Raw genomic sequence first — 935 nt, forward strand, 5'->3', positions numbered from 1 at the left:
TTTCTAAAAGCTGTCACAAGGCTCAGCTCACACCTGTAATCCCAGCACTTTGGGAGGCCAAGGTGGGAGGATCACTGGAGCCCAGGAATTTCAAACCAGCCTGGGCATAGGCTGTAGGTGTAGGTATAGATACAGGACATTGTCTCTACAAAAATAAAAAGATTGACTGGGCATGGTGGTGTGCGCCTGTGGACCCAGTTATGCAGGAGGCTGAGGCAGGATTGCACAAGCCCAGGAGGTCGAGGTTGCAGTGAGCTGTGATTGTACCAGTGCACTTAAGCCTGAGCGACAGAGAGAGAGCCTCTCTCAAAAAACAAACAAAAAACGATAGTGAATCCGATGAAGCCAGCACGAAAATTCAGAAATGCTGAATCCCAAAAATGTTAAAAATGTAGTATGATGGCTGTCACTGGCATAAGATTACTTAACGAAGATTTCAGAAAATATTGTATTCACGTTTAATTTACTTATTTATTTTTAATTTTTTTGAGACAGAGTCGCACTCTGTCACCCAGGCTGGAGTGCAGTGGCATGATCTCGGCTCACTGCAACCTCCACCTCCCAGATTTAAACAATTCTCCTGCGTTAGACTTCCTAGTAGCTGGCATTACAGGTGTACGCCTCCATGCCCAGCTAATTTTTTTATATTTTTAGTAGAGACGGGGTTTCACCATGTTGGCCAGGCTGGTTTTGAACTCCCGACCTCAAGTGATCCACCCTCCTTGGCCTTCCAAAGTGCTGGGATTACAGGTGTGAGCCACTGCACCCAGCCTTGTTCCTGTTTTAGAAGGGAACAGTTGTCAAGATGGTTTCATCTCTAGGATTATTAATTATCAGCCTTTGTAAGTCCTACCTTGGCTGAAGCTATTGCCCAGGGACCAAAGTTGTAAAGACTTTAAATAGTATGCAGGCCAGGCGTGGTGGCTCATGCCTGT

The sequence above is a fragment of the Colobus angolensis genome, unplaced genomic scaffold, assembly GCF_000951035.1.
Source record: "Colobus angolensis palliatus isolate OR3802 unplaced genomic scaffold, Cang.pa_1.0 Scaffold133, whole genome shotgun sequence".
Taxonomy (NCBI): Eukaryota; Metazoa; Chordata; class Mammalia; order Primates; family Cercopithecidae; genus Colobus; species Colobus angolensis.